Genomic DNA, 23,840 nt, shown 5'->3' with positions numbered 1-23,840 from the left:
CCTTTTTTTTTCTAGAAAACCCTCCCGTGGGATTTGATATGGTCAAATTTCCAAAAAGTAGAAAGGAACTGAACTGTCTGTCTTGAGGCAGAATAGTTGTAGTTTGTGAAGAAGCTGCAGTCTCTTTCTGGGATATTTAGTGCGTTGACTGAACGGTCATAAACGTTAATTCCAAACACCTCTTCCCAGAAGCACACTCTCTTGCAGTTTGCGAACAAACATGCTTAGTAATGGAACTTTTATATGCCTGTTGTCTTTGTCCATGGAATTTTCTACGCAGGGATACTGGAGTGGCTTGCCAGTTCCTTCTCCAGGTGGATCACGTTAGTCAAAACTCTCCACTATGTCCATCTTGGGTGGCCCTGCATGGCATAGCTCATAGCTTCTCTGAGTTATTCAAGCCCCTTCGCCACGGCAAGGCATTTACTTTCTTGGGCTCCTTGATCACTGCAGATGGTGACAGCAATTAAAGCTATGGTTTTCCCAGTAGTGATGTATGGAAGTGAGAGCTGGACCATAAAGAAGGCTGATTGCCGAAGAATTGATGCTTTTGAATTATGGTGCTGGAGGAGACTCTTGAGAGTCCCATGGACTGCAAGAAGATCAAACCTATCCATTCTTAAGGAAATCGCCCCTGAGTTCTCACTGGAAGGACAGATCGTGAAGCTGAGGCTTCAATACTTTGGCCACCTCATGAGAAGAGAAGAATCCTTGGAAAAGACCCTGATGTTGGGAAAGATTGAGGGCACTAGGAGAAGGGGACGACAGAGGACGAGATGGTTGGACAGTGTTCTCGAAGCTATAAACATGAGTTTGACCAAACTGCGGGAGGCAGTGCAAGACAGGAGTGCCTGGCGTGCTATGGTCCATGGGGTCACGAAGAGCCGGACATGACTAAACGACTAAACAACAACAACAATGGAACATTGAGATGTTTTCATGTCCCCTTTAAAAACCATGGCTGCCAGGAACTGAGGGGTTGCGTGGAGCTGCATCCCGAGGTTGTAAGAGGCAAAAGGGAGCCGTTCCAACAGCCATGTCCAAGCGTGAGAAGGGGAAGGGCTTCCCAGTTTCCAGGTTAAATCCCCAGCATCTCCAGGTAGGGCTGGGACTGTCACCTGTCTCAAACCCTGGAGAGCTGCTGACAGTCAGAGTAGGTAATATTGAGCAAGATGGCCTAATGGCTTGACTCAGTATAAAGCAGCTCCCTAAGTATTTCACTATCATTGCTGCTTACTTAGGTAAATTCTAGGTTGGCCAAATGTCAATCCCAGCTATCATTCATCCCCATTTTGGGTGAAATGCTGAAGAAATGTTGCCATACACTGGAAATGTAAAGAAAAAGAAGGTACCTTTATCAAATGTGGTGGACGTATAAAGTTGTTAAAAAATTCTGAGAGAGGATACATAATGAAATGAAAAAAAATGTTTAAAATAACTTTTGTTTAAAAATCAGAAGCTTTCTTATTAGGAATTACAGGTACCGAGATCCCAAAGGACCAGAAAAGATTGTTTATGTATGCGACAACAGCCGCACGGATGCTATTAGCCCAGAGATGGAAAGAAGAATCAACCCTGACCAGAGAAGAATGGCAAACCAAGATGGTGGACTATGCCAAAATGGCAAAATTAACTGGGAAGCTTAGAAATCAAGAAGGCAGGAACTTTAAAAAAGAATGGGAACAGTTTATAATTTATTTACAAGACCACTGCAAGCAGGTCAAAACATTGGCAGGATTTTAACCACACTTGTAAAGTAACGAAAATTATGGATAAAAGGATAAAAATTCGGATCAATATTGATATGCAGTTGCAAATATTATCATTACGCCCCATGGAAGTGATGGGGGGAAGTCAGGAGATTCAGAGTACAGTGGTACCTCGGTTTACAAACACAACTGGTTCTGGAAGTAGGTACTTAACCTGAAGCGAACTTTCCCATTGAAAGTAATGGAAAGTGGATTAATCCGTTCGATACTGAAAATACTCAAACCGAGGTGTACTTAAACCCAGGTATGACTGCAATCTCGACATCTGGATATGGAATTGTTATTTGTTGTTACTATATATAAAAAAGGAAATGTTGCCATTCGGCCGCCGCAAACTTTGCAAAAAAAAGCTCAACAAATTTCGTGTTCGGATTGGTGCTCTTATAGTATTGCTCCTGTATCTCTTGCTTGTAGAAAAGGCGTACAAAAAAAAGGAACACAGGTGTGTTTTCTTTTTAAAAGAAGAAAGAGGAACAGCATCTAGATGTCTCCTTACCTACATGCAGTGGGAGTGTTCCTGTGGTGTGCTGTACTTTTTCCTTTCAGACAACTTTGTTTGGATATGATTTCCATAGTAATTATACTTTTAGAGCCATTTCTTAACCCCCTCTTTAGCTTTTTGCAGGCACCCTATTGGGCAGAATGGCAAGCAAACGAGAAGGCAGCCTGTGGATTAGGAGCCAACCACGGATAAGCCTTAGCAAATGTCACAGGGTGATACTGAGTCGCGCTCTCCCAAACCCTCCCAGTTCCATTTCCTGCGCTGTCACTTTGAGTGAGTCACTTCTGCGGCTGCGGCACAAAGGATACGGGGAAAGGGCAAACAGAACGGAGATAATGGGTGAAACTGCACATGCAAAGGCTGAAGCTACAGCAAACACAGCTTACATTAAAGGTTTTTTAGAGAGCCTTGCTTGCTAAGCCTGTTTTGCCTTCACACCTCTTTTGAAAAAAGCAATAAAAACATAGCTTGGGTAGTCACTGTGTATCATCCTTAAAATGTCATTACTGTGCTCTTGCAAAGTTTATGTAGGAGAACATGTGTCCATAACCACAAGAAAAGTTAAGCCCAGCTGAAACAACCTAAGTATGATGAATGAATGCATATTTGGAATGGGGAGGGGGCTGGTTTGTACCTGTAGGCCCTGACATGTACATCCATCCAATCCTCTAATATAAACTACCTGCATTGGGTTCAGCTGGTGCCCATGTCTTCATATACGGACCTTTGATAATATCAATATCAATAATAATAATAATAATAATAATAATATTTATACCCCACCCACCTGGCTGGGTTTCCCAAGCCACTCTGGGTGGCTCCCAACAGAATATTAAAAACACAATAAAACATCAAACATTAAAAACTTCCCTAAACAGGGCTGCTTTCAGATGTTTTCTAACAGTCAGATAGTTGTTTATTTCCTTGACATCTGATGGTAGGGTGTTCCACAGGGCGGGTGCCACTACCGAGAAGGCCCTCTGCCTGGTTCCCTGCAGCTTCACTTCGCACATTGAGGGAACCGCCAGAAGGCCCTCGGAGCTGGACCTCAGTGTCCGGGCAGAACGATGGGGGTGGAGACGCTCCTTCGGGTATACTGGGCCGAGGCCATTTAGCGCTTTAAAGGTCAGCACCAACACTTTGAACTGTGCTCAGAAACGTACGTACTGGGAGCCAATGTAGGTCTTTAAGGACCAGTGTTATGTGGTCTCGGGGGCCACTCCCAGTAGCCAGTCTAGCTGCCCGCATTCTGGACTAGTTGGAGAGGAGAGGGGGCAACTTTAGCCGATTCCTTCTCCTCCTGTAGCTCCAGCACTTTCCTCCAAAAACAAAAATACCACCTCTAGAAAGTGGGGGAATACATCAGAACAAGGTAGAAAGTGGCATAGATGTAGTTCCATACAGGGAGACTCCTATATGATCCTATCCATGCCTTAAGATATTTCAAGAAAGCTTCGACTTGGAACACCCCCCCCTTTGGAGGGGGAGATACAAGAGCTGTCTGAGGGACAGAGAATTCTTAAAAAAAAATGGGATCACCCCCCTCTTCGAGGGGGAAGAGCAAGAGCTGCTTGAGTGGCAGAAAGCACACAAGAAACGCAATGGGCAAGCAAGATGGGATCATCGGGGGGAGGACAGAGACATTTGGGTGTCAAAATATGTTTAAAAGGGGGAGGGATGAAGGAGGAAGGAATATATTCTGTATTAGGATGGATAAGAAGGTTTGAAAACTGGATTGTTGACTCTGGACATTGCTGGAATTGAAGGGAATAGCCGTGAATGAGGGAGGAGGAGGAAAAATTGAGAATAAAGGTTAAATTAAAGATTGGGAAAGTAAAAAGGAATTAAAATATAAGGAAGTCCTTGGAAGGAAATTGAGGCAAGGGAGGGAAATTGTTTTAAGTTAGTTAAAATTAGGATGTAATAGTAATTGGACACATTAGAAAATTAGTTTGGGCAAGAGGATTTGGGATGGTTGGGTGTCTCCCCCCTCTTGTTGGTCTCCCTCGGGCTGGGAGCTTCTGGTGGCAGGGGGGGCTTCAGGGCTGGGGGGGCAGAGGGAGGGGAGGGACTCAATTGGATAAAGAATCATCCCCTTGCCTCCTTTTGCCCTCCGGGACTCTTCGTGGCAGGGGGAGTCCTGGAGGTTGGGGGAGGGAGGGCATGAGAAATGGGAATAAAAGAGAAGTTAATAAAGATTTTGGATGGTATATGAATATATGATTGAAAGGTTGGAAATAGAATGAGGATAATGATAAGAAAACTGTTAAATGAGATTTAAAATGAAAATCAGATAGGGGGGAGATCGGGGAAGCCTACATATAAACAATGTTTATGGAAAATGATTAGTTAGTAATTTTTATTATTATTATTTTTTTTCCTGTACTTTTTCTTCTTCTTTTTTTCTTTTTCTAGTTTTTGTTTTTCATTTTTTTTGAGGGGGGATTAAGTGTGGATAGATGATGGGATGGATACTCACTTTCATCTCTCCTGCCAACCTGGAGTCTCTTGGTGGCAGAGGGGGGTTCCGGGAGTGGGAGGGAGGGGTGGGTAGAAATTCAATCACAAATTGAACCACTGTCGACTGCCCGCTTTTCGGGGGATCCTCTTGTGGGAGGGGAGGGCCCGTGGAGGGGGGACAGAAGTAGGTGGAAAATTGGTTATGTATTTTTCTTTATTATGCAAAATCAATAAAATATTAAAAAAAAATAGAAAGTGGCATAGATGTAGTTCCATACAGGGAGACTCCTATATGATCCTATCCATGCCTTAAGATATTTCAAGAAAGCTCTCCTCAGCATACCGCTGTTGAATAGGATTTCCCTGGGATTTCAAAGGCGGAATTGACATCCTTGGGGAATTTCTGAAAGGCGGCACTTTGGGGGTTTCCTGAAAAATAGCACAACAACAACGGGACATCCTGGTTTTTACTTTTTGAAATATGGCAACCCTACTGTTGAGGAAGTGTATTATGCGGTTGCCCATGATAGAGTTGCCCCTGTAATGGCACCCCATATGTGGAATGCCCTCCTCTTCAAAGCACACTTGACCCTCCTGCAATTGACTTAAGTGAAGACTTACTCATTTCCCCCCACAGATTTTGAGGGGTTTATTAGTCAGTTTACCAAAGGTGTCATAGGCTTTGAAGACGCTCGAACTTGGGACGAAAGGGAGAAACACGCTAAGAGGAAGGCACGCTTGGCAAACCCTCACCATGATCAAACCTATGTCCCCACAGTGGAAGGATGTGTGGATCCAGAATTGGCCTCCACAGTCACTTACGGTAAAGGTAAAGGGACCCCTGACCATTAGGTCCAGTCGTGACCGATCTGGGGTTGCGGCGCTCATCTCACGTTATTGGCCGAGGGAGCCTCCAGCCCACGTACAGCTTCCAGGTCATGTGGCCAGCATAACAAAGCCGCTTCTGGAGAATCAGAGCAGCACACGGAAATGCCCTTTACCTTCCCGCTGTAGTGGTTCCTATTTATCTACTTGCACTTTGACATGCTTTCAAACTGCTAGGTTGGCAGGAGCTGGGACCGAGCAACGGGAGCTCACCCCGTCACATGGATTTGAACCACCAACCTTCTGATCGGCAAGCCCTAGGCTCAGTGGTTTAACCCACAGCGCCACCCACGTCCCATAGTCACTTACGGACCCATTGTTAACAACTGTGTTTTACTTGGCTACGAGTGATCTCCAAAGAAGAAGAAGATGATTAGTCAGTTGCTGGCAGAGAGCCTGCAATGTGGTTTTAGTTGCTCCTGCTGTTTAAAAGTGGTTTTAGTTGCTCCTGCTGTTTTTTTTTTTTTTTTTTTTGGTCTCCCACCCTGGGATCCGTTCAGATGAAGGGTGCGCTATAAAATGCCTCAATAAGCATAGCAAATATCAGAATAAAATCCATTAGTGCAATGACTACCTTCAGGAAGAACTTTTCATTGGACAGCTATACACCACATAGACGCCGAAAGTGTTTCTCTGCTTTAGTTCAAATTTATTTAATTTTTTGAGTTGGTGGGCACCAGTTGCAGCTTGGAATGCTGAGCTGAGACATTACTGGCTGGCATCGTGAACAGTGTCTTCCCTACCGAGCCTGTTTTGTAATAGGGTGGGATAATGGGCTCTTGAAAGAACAGCTGATCTTCTTCTGCTTCTTGAATCAGAGCACAAAGGATACACTTTTGACCACTCCTTTGCACTTACCGGTACTTCAGTTCTGTAAAGTAAAATGGGGAGGTCTTGAATAATAGCGTTTGTGTTTCAAGGTAGTATCTGTATTGCTGTGATGGTGGCCTAGGGATGTAGGAAGGCAGCTTTTCACACTTTATTCATCACACGCGCCGCCGTTTCCGCTTCTCTGCAGTTCATCCTGGATGGAAGAACTTTTTAAACTATAACTGTTTTTCCATTGTTATTGGTTTTAGAATATTCTAGCTGCTTTAGAATGTGTTTGCATGCTTCTTGTTTTTAAATCGTGTATCTGTCTGTTGCCCTGGGCTCTTTAGGGAGGGCGGGAGGGCGGACGGGCTATAAATTCAATAAAATAATGAAAAACCAATACTCTCATGGGCATAGCTAAGGGGGGCAGGGAGGGGCAGCTTCCCCCTCATCCAAAAAATCAATAAAAATACATAGCAAATTGAGGTTCTGCCCCCCCCCAACAAAAGGCCTGCCCCCAACAAAAATCCTGGCTACGTCTATGAATACTATGAATACTCTTCTACTGAAAGCTACATTATGTGCCTTGCTGTCTGGTACAGTGAAATTATGTATCCTACATAATTTACATATTATCTAAATTGTGTAAGTTACGTTGTCATTGTGCTATTCCACTCCATTCGTTTCAATGCAAAGGAAACAACGCAAATGGGAGGAAAAAATAATAATGAGTTGCATATTGCAGGAGGACTAAAAGCAACAATAACAGTGAATACTAATCTTATTCCCCAGAATGATTTCCATTTCAGACATGGCATGGAGAAGAAAAAATCTGCAATTCCAACTTCCACTTCTTTTTCGTTGGGGTCTTTCAGAAAACCCTCTTGCTGCTTCTCCATTTCCAGTTTCCCTAGTGGGAGAGAGACCCGTTTCCAGCTCTGTGGAAGATGCGTTAAGAAGCAGGGGTGGATGAACTTTCCCCGTGAGAAATCGTAGTTGCCTTACTGTTTACGGAAACCCACAGTATCCTCTTGGCCGAAGATTTGCCATTTCCCCAACAACCCCGAACTATATTTGAGTTTCGTGCATGTACATTAAAAAGCGCAACTTCAGAGCATGCCATTGATATTCTGCCACTGTGTCACATGTCACAGTGTCATGCATCACTGAGCTCCTTTCTTTGACTGGATGGCTTCACATTTGTTTGTTGTTGTTTAGTCATTTAGTCGTGTCCGACTCTTCGTGACCCCATGGACCAGAGCATGCCAGGCACTCCTGTCTTCCACTGACTCCCGCAGTTTGGTCAAACTCATCTTCGTAGCTTCGAGAACACTGTCCAACCATCTCGTCCTGTGTCGTCCCCTTCTCCTTGTGCCCTCCATCTTTCCCAACATCAGGGTCTTTTCCAGGGAGTCTTCTCTTCTCATGAGGTGGCCAAAGTATTGGAGCCTCAGCTTCAGGATGTGTCCTTCCAGTGAGCACTCAGGGCTGAATTCCTTCAGAATGGATAGGTTTGATCTTCTTGCAGTCCCTCTCAAGAGTCTCCTCCAGCACCATAATTCAAAAGCATCAATATTTCGGCGATCAGCCTTCTTTATGGTCCAGCTTTCACTTCCATACATCACTACTGGGAAAACCATAGCTTTAACTATATGGACCTTTGTCGGCAAGGCGATGTCTCTGCTTTTTAAGATGCTGTCTAGGTTTGTTATTGCTTTTCTCCCAAGAAGCAGGCATCTTTTAATTTCGTGACTGCTGTCACCATCTGCAGTGATCAAGGAGCCCAAGAAAGTAAAACCTCTCACTGCCTCTGTTTCTTCCCCTTCTATTTGCCAGGAGGTGATGGAACCAGTGGCCACGATCTTGGTTTTTTTTTTTTATGTTGAGCTTCAGACCATATTTTGCACTCTCTTCTTTCACCCTCATTCAAAGGTTCTTTAATTCCTCACATTTACCTTTGTTTATATCCTGCAATCATTTTATTTTATTTTAACTGTGATGGAAAGGAGCCAAAGGGAACAGCTGAGACTGTTGGCAGCAGCAACAGGCAGTGCAAGAAAAGAAGCACTTGTGCAGTTAAGTGTTGCAGATAGGGACGTTCAGCAAGGAAAGAGTTACAGAAATCAGCATCTGAGTATATGCAGATATGTCAGTGGCTTCCACAGCTCCGCACATGCCCACAAATGAAGATACTGTATAATCAATCTTGCTTTGAATTAGGAGACTATGGCAGTTCATTACAGAGGGATCAATGCTTGGTACACATCCAGTTGTTTTTTAACCAAGCAAATGTGACCTTTTGAACTGATCACTTATGACTTTCAGTAGCATCACTAGTGTCCAGCAGCATTCAGGGCACAATGTTGAGGCTTAAATTCACTGGTGGCTGAAATTCACAAGTGGCAAAGTTTCACACATGCATTTACGTTGCTTCATTTCTCTACATCTTTAGGTAGAAAGGCAAAGGACCTCTGGGCGGTTGAGTCCAGTGAAAGGAGACTATGGGGTTGCGGCGCTCATCTCGCTTTCAGGCCAAGGGAGCTGGCGTTTGTCCACAGACAGCTTTCCGGGTCATGTGGCCAGCAAGACTAAACCACTTCTGGTGCAACAGGACACTGTGATAGAAACCAGAGCGCACTGAAACACTCTTTACCTTCCCACTGCAGCAGTACCTATTTATCTACTTGCACTGGTGTGCTTTTGAACTGCTAGGTTGGCAGGAGCTGGGGCAGAGCAACGGGAGCTCACCCCGTCGCGGGGATTCGAACCGTTGACCTGATCAGCAAGCCCAAGTGGCTTGTATACCACAGTGTCCTAATCTACATCTGAGTACAACTTGACAAATGATGGGGCTGAAGGTGCATGAATTGATTTGAGCGAACAGCGATCATGTCTGATGTGGTTTAAAGAGACTGTGAGGCTTTTCGTGATAACCCAGACAATCATCTTGAGGTCTGAAACAGTCATGAGCAAGTAACCAAGGGGAGAATAAGGCCTTTGTTTTGAAACAGACCGTGTTGTCCACCCCTGGTTAAATATTATATTGAACTTAGTTTGACTTTTAAAGCTTAGCAGCATCCTGGGGTGGCGTGGGGGATTTCCGCTTCTACTTTGAATTAATATCTGAATTCTGAAAACAAGTGATGGTGCATTTCTTTGCTCTCCAGAGATTAATTTTTTAAACAAACAAGGCCAGTCTAAAGGAGTTAGGGAAAATACATACAGCTGGTGTAATAATAAATACTTGGCAGGAGGATACTGCTTGCAATTACATCAGGGAGCATTGTTCCAATTTAACAGAGAAAACCCTGGAGCTGGAAGTGGCTTTCGAAATTGCTGCCCTAAAGCTCCATATACTCTCTAGAAATGCCCATGTCTTAGGAACATATGAAGCTGTCTTATACCAATTTAGTCCACTCGTCCATCTAGCTCAATATTGCCAACACTGACTGGCAGTGGCACTCCAATGTGGTTTAAGCTATTGAATTTCTTCCTCACAGAAGTGAATCCAGCACCCTCCTTGTATAGTTTTCATCAAATGTAGTGTGTGTGTGTGTGTGTGTGTGTGTGTGTGTGTGTGTGTAAACTGGCCATGTTCGTTGTTAGTATCCACATTTCACCAAAACCGCTTGACCGACTTTGATCATATGTGGTAGAATTGTAAGGTAGTACAGTGGTACCTCTCGTTATGAACTTAATTCATTCCGGAGGTCCGTTCCTAACCTGAAACTGTTCTTAACGAGAGGCGTGCTTTCACTAATGGGGCCTCTTGCTGCTGCTGCGCTGCCAGCACACGATTTCTGTTCTCATCCTGGGGCAAAGCTCTCAACTCGAGGTAACTCTTCCGGGTTAGCAGAGTTTGTAACCTGAAGCGCTTGTAACCTGAGGCATTTGTAACTCAATATACCACTGTAAAAGGATTTTGGGAAATGATATATAATGAGTTGAAAGAACACACGCTTGAAATAACCTTTGCTAAAATAAACCTGAAGCCTTCCTTTTAGGAATTCTAGGTGCCAAAATCCCAAGGGAGCAGAAGAGACTATTTATGTATGCGACCACGGCTGCCCGGATGCTATTAGCCCAGAGATGGAAAGAAGATAAAGTCCCTTCAGGGGCATTCATTCATACCCAAAATCAAAATAATCAAAATACATTTCAGCTATATTCTTAACTTCCTTTGTATAATCATTTCATTTAAAACTAAGATTCCCTCCCCCCTGAATGCCTGAATGTATGGTTTTGTCTGTCGCTTGTTTTCTTTATGATTATGATTATTATTATTTACACTATATTATGTTACATTATTATTATTTATGATTTTGTATGTTATTATTTCTATAATATTGTTTCTTTTTGTATGTTATTATTTCTATATTATTGTTTCTTTAGTGTGTTTTTGAATGTATTTTAATTTGAATTCTAATAAAGTTTATTTTTAACTAAGAAAGAAAGAAAGAAAGAAAGAAAGAAAAGAAAGTCCCTACCAGAGAAGAAAGGCAGATCAAGTGGATGGATTATGCCGAAATGCCTAAAATGACTGGAAGAATCAGAAATCAGGAAGACCAAAATTTTAATAAGGAATGGGGAAAATTTGTAACTTATCTTAAAGACCATTGTAAACAGTTAAAATTGTTAGTAGGATTGGAATATCACTTGTAGTTTAAGGTTGATTCTGCACATCAATGGTAAAAGGTAAAGGGTTTGGATTATCATAAAAAGATGTGGGAAGAAAAGATGGAAGTCCAGGAGATTCCTTGGAATCTTGTTTTAACGATTTATGTTTGATATACGTATATCTGCAAAATTTCAGTTTGGAAAACCAAATAAATAAATTTATATAAAAAAAGAAATCCGGTCACCAGAGCCTCTCCCCAGCAAAAGCAAACTTTTAGAATTTCTGGTTTATAGTCTCTCCCAGCTTTGGAGGCAGCAATGCACCTCTTTGCCAAGGGTGCAAGGGAACCTAGGTACAACACCTCTACACTGTAGGCAACATTAAGCTAGTTGGACCAACAGTCTGACTCAAACTAAGGCAGCTTCCTTTGTTCCAAAATTTAGAGAAGGGAAATCTGATTACAGACCTCCACTGTCTCGTCTAGTTTTGCCCCAAGATAACACAGAGAGGAACATGTCAAATGGTCATATTTTTATGCTGAGTTACACGATCTCATCCTGGGTTTGCTATTTCTCTCTCTGTTGTGCGCGTTCTAGTGTGATGAATTAGTTGTATGAAAGTTCTCCCGGCATGTCGGGATTGAAACACAACGAAGGGTGAATCACAATCTAATTCAGAAGCTTTCCCAGGGCAAGGGGTTTTCAGATTTTAACCCTTGCCTGTATTTGCGAGAGTGGTTCTGTACGTTAAATTCCCTCCCGAGAAATAAGGCAGTTCAAGGCCACTTTGGGGCTTTCAGATAATGAAGGGGGGGGGGAATGCATCTTGTTTCCTGAGTTGCAGCATTCAGAGATCAGGCACAGTCTGTTTCATTGCTAACTAAACTTACAGCATTATAAGAAAAACATTGGTTGTACAAATTGAATAGACATTGATCGATGACTGTACTGACAGCACAGTCGTGTATGTGCATGTCTGCTCAGAAGAAAGCTTCACAGAGTTCAATGTGATTTACTCCCAAGTAAGCACACATAGGCTTAAAGGCTAAAATGCACTAATGCCTCTCCAGCTAAGGCTACAAACCTATGGAAAGTTTACATGGGAGTAAGTCCCATGAACTCAGTGGGACTTACTTCTCCGGGCATGTCCAGCAATTCTCATTGCTCTCTAAATCAGGGATGTGGACTGTGTGGCTCTTTAGGTGTTGTGGGACTACAACTGCCATCATCCCTGATCACTGACTAAGTGGACTGGAACTGATGGGACAAGTACATCTGCAGAGCCAGAGGTTCCCATCCTTGCTCTAAATCAGTGTTTCCCAACCTTGGGTCTCCAGCTGTTTTTGGACTACAATTCCCATCATCCCTGACCAATGGTCTCGCGAGCAAGGGATGATGGGAATTGTAGTCCAAAAACAGCCAGACCCAAGGTTGGGAAACACTGCTCTAAATGGTTGCCTTTACAAAGTTGTCCATAAAAGGTATTATAATACTTGACTGCTCCCTCTCTTGAGGACCAGCCAAGTCCTTTTTGGTACATATTGCTTTAAAGAACAAGTAGTCAATGTGTTGTAGTTTTACTACAACTTCCATCAGCTCCGGCCAGAATGGTCAGGGACATTGGGAGCCGCAGTCCAGCATCATTTAGAGCAGGGTTTCCCAAACTTGGGTCTCCAGCTGCTTTTGGACTACAATTCCCATCATCCCTGACCACTGGTCCTGCTAGCTTGGGATGACGGGAGTTGTAGTCAAAAAAACAGCTAGAGACCCAAGTTTGGGAAACACTTATCTAAAGGACACCACATTGGCTGCCCTGCTTTAAAGTTGCAAGTAGATGCAGAGTAACTCCCCTGATGATTTATGATTAAACTGCTTTTCCTGGGGTTTACAATAGCGTTGGGTTTTTACTAAGGCTGGAATCCGATGAACACTTACATGAATCAGAAAGCCTTGTTTCCAAGTAGAATATGCTTTAGAGTTGTGCCGAGCCAAGGAAATGGAGAGCCCAAGTATAACTCATGGGATAATTTCTTTTCCTCAAGCGCTAAGTCTGTCTTTTTGTTGCGGTGTACATGCACAACAAACCTGCAGAGGTCTACTTAGAAGTAAGTCCCACTGGAAGTAAGAAGTAAGTTCAATGGACTTACTTATAACTGGAAGTAAGAAGTAAGTTCAATGGACTTAGGAAACACAAAGAGGCTGTCAGTCTTCAATTTCCATACCCGATACATACCTCACAACAACAACAACACCCAGCTATGTGAAACCCACCTGGGAGGGTGGCGGTCCTTATCTAGCAAAATAAACAGCTTCAAATAGACGGAATCTCACCAGCTACTCACCAAGCAGCTCACAATGCCAAACGCTTCCTCAGAGGGAGAACTCCTGAGCGAGTTTTGCAGCCTGCTCCTTCCCCTTCCCGCTTCAGAAGGTAAGGCCTTGGGGGCAGAGAGAGGGGAAGCAGAGAGAGAGAGAGAGAGAGAGAAGGGGAGAAATGTAATCTGATCTTGCTGCTGGAGCTGTTAGCACAGCTGCAACAGCCTGATGTGACTGCTCTGCTCTGAGGGTGCCCCTCTTGACTCCCGAGAGGCGTTGGGATTCCAGAAGATCAGCTGCAAATTGCAATGAAGCAATAGCAGAGCTTCCTGTTCAGAGCCCAGTGACCCCGGCTTGCATTTAGGACAACCCTCCCCCGCAAATACGCTATCTCTACAAGGCGCTTCCCAACGCATGGGAAACAGACTGAACGCAGACTGTCTGACTGAGTTCAGGCTCCGTTCACAGATGCCCTCTTCGGTTCCCCAAAGAGTTAATGGCTCTCCGACCCCACATGGAATACGGTGTCTGCAGACATGCTCAGACTTGGGCTGCTCGTCGCTCGCTACCAGATTCCCTGAATTCCAGCTGCCCCTGTTTACCAGAGACAGTTTGTGTTTGCTTGAAGTTTTAAGTGGCAAAAACAGGGTTTCTGTTTGGGGCTTTCGGGAGGATGCTTTGGGGGGCGTCTTTGAAAACAAAGGCAAAGCACGCACACACACACCCAGCTGGAGTTATTCTGGTTCCAGCCCTTTGCTCCTTATGTGGATTTCCTTAAGATAAATGATGTAACTTGGGGCACCCAGCTGCATAAACCTGCAGTCAAGGGCGTAGCCAGGATCAAAACTAGGGGGGGGGGCAAGCCATGATCATTCAGGGGCGGGGCCACAAAGTGGGAACGTGGGCGGGGCTACAGGGCCAGCTGGCCTGACGACATCGTGGTGGCGGCAGCGGCGGCAGCGGCCACCTTGTGCTTCTGGGGCTGGCAACAGCGGCGGCTACCCTGCTTGGCTGGAGAGGACGGGAGGGTCGGGCAGGCAAGAGGGGGTGACAGGGTGGGCGAGGACAAGGCAAGGCACGGCCGCAGTCACGACGGCTCCGAGGCGTTGCTGCATATCAGCATAATATTTCAACCATGTTGTGGGTTCAAGCCCCACCTTAGGAAAAAATTCCTGCATTGCAGGGGGTTGGACTAGATGACCCTTGTGGTCCCTTCCGACTACAATTCTATGATTCTATTGATATATTGCCATAGCATATGCATCATTCTGCTTTCTTGAATTGTCCTACTCCTAGGCATAGCAGCCAACTCCTAGAGGCCTAGGTGCCCCCCCCAAATACTAGTAAATACCGTATGTGAAAGAGTCATCCCCCCCATGTTGATGGGCTTTCTATGTGGGGCTTATCTGCCCCCCCCATATTTTATTAAGAATGGAAGAGGGAGGGAAGGAAGGAAGAAATAGAGAGAGGGATAACTCATATTTGTGGGTGCCTCTGGGTGACGCTGTGATGCTGGAACTCTGCAGCAAGAGGACGGGAGGGTCGGGCAGGCGAGAGGGGGTGGCAGGGCGGGTGAGGGCGAGGGAAGGCACGGCCGCAGTCACGACAGCTCCGAGGCGTTGCTGCATATCAGCATAATATTTCAGCCATGTTGTGGGTTCAAGCCCCACCTTGGGGGAAAAATCCTGCATTGCAGGGGGTTGGACTAGATGACCCTTGTGGTCCCTTCCGACTACAATTCTATGATTCCATTGATATATTACCATAGCATATGCATCATTCTGCTTTCTTGAATTGTCCTACTCCTAGGCATAGCAGCCAAATCCTAGAGGCCTAGGTGCCTCTCCCCCCCCCCCCAATTACTGGTAAATACCGTATTTGAAAGAGTCACCCCCCCCCCATTTTGATGGGCTTTCTATGTGGGGCTTATCTGCCCCCCCCCAGTATTTTATTAAGGATGGAAGAGGGAGGGAAGGAAGGAATAATAGAGAGAGGGATACCTCATATTTGTGGGTGCCTCTGGGTGATGCTGTGAAGCTGGAACTCTGCAGCAAGAGGATGGTAGGGTCGGGCAGGGGAGAGGGGGTGGCAGGGCAGGCGAGGGCGAGGCAAGACAGGGCCGCAGTCTCGATGGCTCCGAGGCGTTGCTGCATATCAGCATAATATTTCAACCATGTTGTGGGTTCAAGCCCACATTGGGGAAAAATTCCTGCATTGCAGGGGGTTGGACTAGATGACCCTTGTGGTCCCTTCCGACTACAATTCCATGATTCTATTGATATATTACCATAGCATATGCATGATTCTGCTTTCTTGAATTGTCCTAGGCATAGCAGCCAACTCCTAGAGGCCTAGGTGCCTCCCCCCCCAAAAGAAATTACTGGTAAATGCTGTATTTTAAAGAGTCCTCCCCCCCCATGTTGATGGGCTTTCTATGTGGGGCTTATCTGCCCCCCCCAGTATTTTATTGAGGATGGAAGAGGGAGGAAAGGAAGGAAGAAATAGAGAGAGGGATAACTCACATTTGTGGGTGCCTCTGGGTGACGCTGTGATGCTAGAACTCTGCAGCAAGAGGAAGATACCGGTACACCTGTACAGGAGCCTTGTAAGCAGCTTTCTCTCTGCTTGATTTACAGCAGGCACGTCCAACAGGTAGATTGTGATCTACCAGTAGATCACTGGATGTCTGTGGTAGATCACTGCTAGATCACTGGCACCCCTAAAAAAAGCTCACCCAAATTTTTCCTCCTCCCTAAAAAAAGCTGAACTATGACCTGAAGCCCTAAACAAAAATGGGCCTCCCTCCCTCCTAAAAGAAGCTCAACAAGTTTGACCTAACCCCCCCCAAAACAGGGCTTCCCTTCCTTAAAAAAACTCAACAGCTTTGACCTGAACCCCCCAAAAGGGGGTAGATCACTCCCAGTTTTTAACTCTGTGAGTAGATCAGAGTCTCTTGGGAGGTGGCCACCCCTGATTTACAGTATACAGATGCAGGAGGAGGGGCAGACTGGAACACCAATGCTTTTTATAAACATCACTGTGTCTATCAAAGCTACAGCCCTTCTTATTCACTTCCTTTTAGCCTTGCAGGGCCACCTTAGTCAAATTGAATCCTCTGCACCCTCATTAAATCGCCAATAGAACTGTTAATGCGACCCCTGAATGCCCATTAACAACTCCCACTGAATAACAATAGGGTGAATAGGGTGGACCTTGCCTGAAGGGATATTCTGCTCCATTGTCTTAACTGCTTAAGTACTGGTAGCCACTTTGCTTTATTTATTTGATGTGTTTTTGTTACAGCTGTGTTCCCGCCCCCAGCAAGTGGAGAGCTGCTCTTGCTAAAGCAAAGCCCTTTCCACTTCAGTTTTTGGAGGGGCAAAGTATTGGTTATGGTCTGTAAAATACAATATTTTTTTGCTTCTAGGGGGGGGCAGCTGCCCCCTCCTGCCCCCCCTGTCTACACCCATGCCTGCAGTGCCACTGAAGCACTGGACAGCAAACAGAGGGGACACAGCAGGGCCATGATGTTCTAGTCTAGAACCAAACTGGCAAGTCGAAAAGTCGCAAGTCAGAGAGCAAACTAGACAGCAATAACTAGCTCAAGAAGAGACACAAGTACAAAAGGAGAGGAGGCTGGGGGTTTTTTTGGGGGGGGGAGGCTGGGGGAAACCCTCTCAAAGAGGAAATGAACAGCTACTTCCAGCTCTACGATGAGAATCCTGCTTATTCAGTTTTATCCTAAGAAAAACATGTTGTTGCTACTAAGTCAGCATTTGTGTAGTACTCTATTACTAAATGCACTGCATAAAAGGAACGTTTAGCACTCGGGGTTTTGCGGTTAATTACGAAAAGAGGTGCTCAGGGAAGTAATTAACCCCAATAGGATCTGAAGTCTTTTCTTTATTGTAGATTGTTTTATGTTTGTTTGTTTCATCTTTTGTTCAGGGCAGGGGAGAGAAAGAGAGAGGGAGAGAGAGAAGCCAGCCACTCCTTTAACTTACACTTGTGTGCATCCCCTCCTCTATCCCATATATTCTGATTAATAAATATATATATATTGACACATTCCTATGGCAACAGTAATATCCTGTACTAATGCACATGGTGGCTGGCCTACACGTCCTGCCTCCACCTTGCAGAAATGTATTCCTGCGGTGACGTTCCTGCCGCAGCCTGCAAGCACTGCTAAAAATCCCCCCCCCCATTTTCCTCGTCAAGAGGTCTCAAGGTGTCTGATGTGGCATTTGTGCTAAATGTGGATTTTCCTAAGATATGTAGCACCACTTTTAGTGAAATCCTCAGCATGTCTACTTAGACATAAGTCCTCCTGAGCGCTATGGGACCTACTACTAGGTATATATAGGGTTGTAGTGCAAATGAGTCTCCTTATTACAGAACTAGGGGACACAGGTGGTGCTATGGTCTAAACCACTGAGCCCCTTGGGCTTGCTGATCAGAAGGTCGGTGGTTCGAATCTGCGCAACGGGGTGAGCTCCTGTGGCTCTGTCCCAGCTCCTACCTACCTAGCAGTTTGAAAGCACACCAGTGTGAGTCGATAAACAGGTACTGCTGTGGCAGGAAGGTAAACAGTGTTTCCGTGCGCTCTGCTTTCCATCACGGTGTCCCATTGCGCCAGAAGCAGTTTAGGCCATATGAAACTGGAAAGCTGTCTGTGGACAAACACCGGCTCCCTTGGCCTGAAAGCGAGATGAGTGCCGCAACCCCATAGTCGCCTTTGACTGGACTTAACCGTCCAGGGGTCCTTTACCTTTTACCTTTACCTTTATTACAGGTAGCTGGGATGCACAAGTCAGCCAGGCACTGTCTAATTTTTGCCCCACAGGTAAAATGATGGAAAGCATCCACATCCACACACTGGAATCTGAGATGCATAGAAGAACAAGCCTCACCTAGAACAGGTTGTGTTCTAGTGTTTTTAGAACTCTTTGTGGAATGGCAGCATATGAGCTAGCAGATGCTGAATTGCATTTTGCAAAAGGTTCTTTGACACTGCTATTTTTTCTAGAAAAAGAGGTGCCAGAACTCACCTCCCTTGTTCTCTTAGAATGGCAATGGTGCCAACCTGAGAGGTGCCAGAAGTGAGTTCCTGAAAGTTCCGGCTGGGAAAAAAAAAGCAGCCCTGGTCTTTGATAAATTTCCCATAAAAGGCTCCTTAGCAAACTCTGCAAATGTGGGGTGATGACCATGTATTACTGCCGCCACATGAAAACAGTAAGTAGCTACCATATGATGGCTTTGAAGTCCCATTTTTCTTGCTTTATGGTGTCCTCCCTCAAAGAGGGCACATGTTGCAGTGGCAACCAAACCCTGTGTTGTGGGTGGGTACGATTGGATAGCCACAACACCCTATTGGTAGGTCCCTTGATGCTGGGTTAATCAGGCCAATGGGACGCTAGCCAAACTGATCAAGGGACCTATATATGCCCATGCACGTGACTCAGAGCTTCCTCTTTTGGTCAGTGCATCGGAACACCCGCCCACCTCTCCCTACTTTTAGGGCTTGCGCGCTTGACCTTGCTATGCCGTAATGTGTCGCCTGTCGTTGGGACAGGGGCACGGCAGGAATTTCCCCCACTTGGCTGATGGGCTGGTGCCACTTGGGTTTCGCCTGCCGCGTAGCAAATCGTCACAACTTGTAAGGCTGCGGATAGGCTCTGGTTCAGGGGATAGGGATGGGGGAACGCTCTCGCCATCCCTATGTGAAGGGTATTCCATTAAAGGAATCCAGGGACTCAATGGTTTGGTCAACCTGCGAGGGGTTGTGCCCGTGCCTGAGTCCAGGGTGGTGGACATGGCATGTCCACGGCTTTTGTCATTCCAGGTGTTCACCCTAGGGTGACCTATGCTGGTGCTATCTGCAATGGTAGCCTGTGCTCCCAGGACACACTCCAGCCAGGCCCCCGTCTGCTTTCTGTCCCCGTTGCCGGAGGATGAAGCTCCGCCACTGCCTTTATCAGAAGATAGATGGGGGAGTGTGATCCTGGCTGATCCTCCTCAACCTCTCGATGGCTTTCAGTACCATTGGCCACAGCATCTTTCTGGGTTGGGCCTATGGTCTGGAAACTAGGAGTACCATGTTACGGTTGGCTCTGCAGGGCCAAGACCCCAAACTACCAGGTGTTTTGCCATTGTGCCACATCCCTTCTTCTCTGCAAGAAGGATGTCTGCCACTTCCTATGGCCTCTCAGCCTCTCTCTAGTGGAGCATAGGAGAGCTTCTTAGATGGCCCTGTATGCTGGGGGTGCATGAGAAACACAGCCACTCCTTCACTTTAAAAAGGGCAGTGCACATGTGTGACCTTTTGACCTGTGCATTAGCTTTGTTAACAAATGCTTCTAAGATGCGGTCCTTCCTTTGAAAAGAAACATAATCTTGAATTGTATCCAACAGCAAGCCATTGAATCTCGTGCAACCCTGCCGAGATCTGAAAGGGTACCTTTGCCCTTCATGTTCACGCAAAGGAATTTCATCCAATACTTTTCTTTCATCTGAGAGGAACCCACGACTGTTGGAGATCAGTATATATATCATCAAAATAAACATTTTACTCTCTGTGTATGTTTGTGTGGAAGATCCAGATGCCTGGCTGAAATGACGAGAGCCTGAAAATATCTCAAGGTCACAGGGTCTTTCTGCTTGTTCAGGTTTTGTGCATTTAAAATTTATTTCTTTCATTCCACAGCTGAATGCACATAATTCTGCCACCTTTCTTGGGTGGGTGGGTGGGAAAGGGTGTTTGCAAGGCACTCATGGAAGAATTCCTTGTGCAAATGTTCTTGAATAAAATAACTTGGGTTGTATACAATGTTAGTCCTACACAGAATAAAGCCATTGAAATGGATAGATAGAACTAATCTAGAGCCCCTAATTTCAGTGGGTCTACTCTGAGGAGGCCTTAGTTGGTCATAACTCCTAACCTTGCTCATTCATGCTGTGCGTAATTTTGTACTTCTAGTGCTGATAAATGGGACTGAAGAGGAAAGTACTATTACTGAAAACGTGACCTTTCCTTTGACATTTGTTCACAGCGCTAACCAAAAACTACAGCTTCAAATAAAACGTGTGGGTTTTTTTGTTTTTAATTTATAAATTTATAAACTGCCTTATACCGGGGAAGTCACAGAACAAAATGTGTTGTAAAGTGCAATATACAAATGTGGCACTAGATGGCGACAGTGAGCTATGCAAAATTCAATGTATTTTTCAAAACTTTTTTTTCTTTAAAGCATTTTCATGGCGGTTCTTATATGTTTGTAGATTCCACCCTAGTAAGGAGTAACTGCATTCGCTCACATTTAGGCCTTGCTATCCTTGCATCACACTTCTCTCCCCCCCTTCCATTGTCTTCCCTTTTATCAACTGCAGACTGTAGGCTGCTTGGGGCCAGAGCCCTCTCTACAGTTTGCTTATGTAGAAGCACAAGGAGGAATCCAGCGTCGCCGTTCCTCCTCTGAGGGACAGCTGTTGATTCAGCAAGATTCAGCTGTTGATTCAGCCTCTGCTACTGTAAGGGAGAGGAAGGATATTCTCACCACTCCACGCTTCCCCCTGCTGTAAAGGAAGGCCCCCAAAACTCTGGAACAAATTTCCAGGGGCCGGCAAGGTGCCTTTAGCACATAGAAGTAATTAGCAACATCTCCTTCCCTTAGCAGAGGCATCTAGTTTAGGATTGCCATACTGTATTTCAAAAAGTAAAAACCAGGACACCCCAAAATAAAGTTGTTGAGCTTTATTTAGAACCCCCCCCCCAAAATGGTTGAGCTTCTTTTAGGAAATCCCCAAAATCAATGCACTTTTTTAAAAAAAACACAAACAAACCCCAAAGTTGTTCAGGTTTTTTTTTTTTTTACAAAAACGCCAAAAAACAATAATTCTGATTTTTCGATTGACTTGCCTAAGATCCAGGACAAAATGTCGCCTTTCGAAAATTCCCCCTGGACACCCACCTTTGAAATCCCAGTAATGTCTGGGGGAATCCGGACATGTGGCAGTCTTAATCTACCAATATCGAAAGCTAATACAGTGGAACCTCGGTTTATGAACACCTCGGTTTATGAATTTTCGGTTTATGAACGCCGCGGACCCATCTGGAACAGATTAATTCATTTTCCATTACTTTCAATGGGAAAGTTCACTTCAGTTTATGAACGCTTCAGTTTATGAACAGACTTCCGGAACCAATTACACCCATGCTTCAGTTTATGAACGCTTCAGTTTAAGTACTCTGTGGACCCGTCTGGAACAGATTAATCCACTTTCCATTACTTTCAATGGGAAAGTTCGCTTCAGTTTATGAACGCTTCAGTTTATGAACAGACTTCTGGAACCAATTGTGTTCATAAACCGATTTACCACTGCAATGTGTTCCTTGTTCCATTAAATACAGTGGTACCTAGGGTTAATAACTTAATTTGTTCTGGAGGTCCATTCTAAACCTGAAACTGTTCTTAACCTGAGGTACCACTTTAGCTAATGGGGCCTCCCGCTGCCGCTGCGCCGCTGGAGCACGATTTCTGTTCTCATCCTGAAGCAAAGTTTTGAAACTGAGGTACTATTTCTGGGTTAGCGGAGTCTGTAACTTGAAGCATCTGTAACCCGAGGTACCACTGTAGATTGCTGCAATCAACCCTGACCACTGAGTGAGCTGGCTTGATCTTCTGGGAAAAGGTCTCCTCAAACCAAAGGCCAGCATACAGATAACCTTTCACCAGCTCACTATTATACGACTGTCAACTGATCCTAATAAAATGGGTACGATGCTGACTTAGCTGCACGCAAAAATACCAACCTCGAGAGAAACTTGCACTAAAATGCTGATTAATTGTAACGAGCAAACCCCTTGAAACCACAAATTGCTGCAGAAATGTGGAGGGCTGAATTTAAGATGGTAAATATAAGAGACTGAGAGAAACCAGAATTGACAAGCTTGCCAATTCCTTGCAAGGGTCCCTTCCCTCTTGTGCCCTTAAGGTTTTGATACATATAATTGTGCTATACAGTATACAGTAGCTTGCTTCTAACTTCCAGCATGGTTCATTAGTTATCTTATATGGCCCTCTGCTGCCAGCTTTCAAAATTACAGGGGCTTCTTTTTTAAAAAAAGTTCATTTAAAGATATTTAAGATTCTCCCCTTTTCTGCTGCTGAGTGATACTGGGGACTCTATGCCCTGTCAGGGGACAGAGAGTCACCTTATAAGGACTCAGTTACACAGCTGCAAATAAAAGAGGTTTGTTTGTTTGTTTTTTAATTGAGAATAAGGCTTTATTTATTTATAAGACTTTCCCATCCTGCCTTAGCTCTTAGGAGAGCCTCCAAGGCGATTCACAGCAATAGAATAATTTCTTAAATCTACAGCTTCCCCTTCCTTGTGTCCCTGGTGAGAAAAGCCAATCGTGACTTTTTCCCCTTTGGTAATTTAATCAGGGGGTGCAAGGTCCAATAGATTTGCTGAATCATGAACTCTGTACATGCACAGAGGCTACACCCCTTGAACGCAAGACCAAAGCCAAAGTAAAACCCCAAAGATGGGCAAGATGGGGGCATTTCTGTCCAGGGAGTGTCACTACTTACTGTAGCTCCATGGGATATTGCTTATGGTCAATGAAAGCCCAAGCAGGGATTCGTAGAGGGGAATGTTGCTGTGGGTCAGAGCCAGGAGGCTAACTTTGACACCTGAGAGCACAAAAAAGCAGCAGCAAAACAACTACCTATTTCATTTTAAATGGACCTTCATAATAATAGTTTATTTATACCCCACCCATCTGGCTGGGTTTCCCCAGCCACTCTGGCCGACTTCCAACCGAATATTAAAAACAATACAGCATCAAACATTAAAAACTTCCCTAAACAGGGCCGCCTTCAGTTGTCTTCTAAAAGTAAAATAGTTGCTTATTGCCTTGACATCTGCTGAGAGGGCGTTCCACAGGGATCTGTGGGGTATCTCTCACGTGCATGCATCACACATCACGATGCATGCGTCATGACGCGTGACGCACGCGATGCAGCGCATGCGTGCACAGGAGGCATGCGCCGCAGCGCCGCGGCAGACCCCGCGAGCAAGTCGGGGCTTCTCCTCCATGGCGGTGGCCTGGGGGGGGGTGCCCCCTGCTCCCCTATTACTATGCCACTGAACACCGGTCTCTCTCCGTCTTTCCTTGCCTCCCTCCTCTGATTCTTACTCACATCTCTGCCTCTCAAAGGCTTCTTTTTTGTTTGGTGCCTCTGGGACTAGCCAGGGGATGCTGGTTGCTAGGAGCTGAGGTGGCCTTGGAGGAAGCAAAAAAGTGGCTGTGGGAGCCCAGCCAGCCAGTCCGCCAGCCCTTGCTGTTGGAAATGGACAGAGAAACGGGGAGACCAGGCAGACTGGCAGGCAGGCAGGCACTGTCCTGGCCTTTCTTGTGCTTGCTGTGTGCAAGACCCGTCTGGGAGCTGAGTGCTTGCTGGTGAAGGGGA

The 23,840-nt window shown here is 45.3% G+C and overlaps 1 protein-coding gene across 3 annotated transcripts in view; it reads right to left on the bottom strand.

Moving 5' to 3' along the window:
- Nucleotides 1-13,608, bottom strand: part of TFPI (tissue factor pathway inhibitor) — a 44,946-nt gene extending 31,338 nt beyond the window's left edge. Inside the window, exon 1 of one of the 3 annotated variants that reach the window (XM_088655714.1) lies at nt 13,378-13,608. The gene's annotated coding sequence lies outside the window, so the exon portion shown is untranslated. Of the gene's footprint in view, nt 1-13,317 lie in introns of all 3 variants that reach the window. The other 2 variants (XM_035113228.3, XM_088655757.1) reach the window with 2 other exon arrangements.
- Between the last annotated feature and the right edge of the window lie 10,232 nt (nt 13,609-23,840).

This window comes from Zootoca vivipara, chromosome 1, assembly GCF_965207765.1.
Source record: "Zootoca vivipara chromosome 1, rZooViv2.hap1.1, whole genome shotgun sequence".
Taxonomy (NCBI): domain Eukaryota; kingdom Metazoa; phylum Chordata; class Lepidosauria; order Squamata; family Lacertidae; genus Zootoca; species Zootoca vivipara.
Note: the sequence above shows the minus strand (reverse complement) of the source record. Positions and strands in the feature narration are given on the sequence as shown.